Below are 633 nucleotides of genomic sequence, written 5' to 3' on the forward strand. Positions count from 1 at the left end.
GCAACCCAAACAAGAACTTCAACTCCAACGAGAGCTCCGATGCCAGTAAGAACACCAGGGTACCTGCAAATAAATGTTAATTCAACCATAAACAACCACTAGTATAGTTGCCGTACGTTTCCTTTCTGGTAGGCACTCCAATAGTGAACTCATCAGTGATAGGTTATAAGTTAGATAGTTCTGACCAATCGTTACTGCTTGGTGATTGTTCGGCTATTCAGTTGATGGTGGCAAATAGACCCGATTTTGTAAATTTGGGCGGAATCGACAATATGTGGGGTGCTTGGAGGTTGTTGCTGGTCGAGGTTTTCGTGGAAGGCCGTAGAGGAAGAAAAAAAACGGAGGAAGGAGAGGAGTCTTGCGTTGGCGGTAAAAGTAATTGTGATTGAATAGCTTAGTTGTCGGAAGTACATGTTCCATTCATTTGGTAGTACCCGTAGTAACAGATCGAACAGTTCTAGGAGGTTTGTGTCTACTACATAGTACGTGACTTTAGCCTTATTGTACAGATTATTGTAGTTAAGTGTCAGTTGTTAGGCCACAGCCTCTCTGTGTCCAAATGGTGAAGTTCTCTTATCCCATATGGTACTGTAATCAGTACAATAATTTTGAAAGAGGACGAGGACTGTCCTA

The sequence above is a fragment of the Phytophthora parasitica genome (genome assembly GCF_000247585.1).
Source record: "Phytophthora parasitica INRA-310 unplaced genomic scaffold supercont2.10, whole genome shotgun sequence".
Classification (NCBI taxonomy): domain Eukaryota; phylum Oomycota; class Peronosporomycetes; order Peronosporales; family Peronosporaceae; genus Phytophthora; species Phytophthora nicotianae.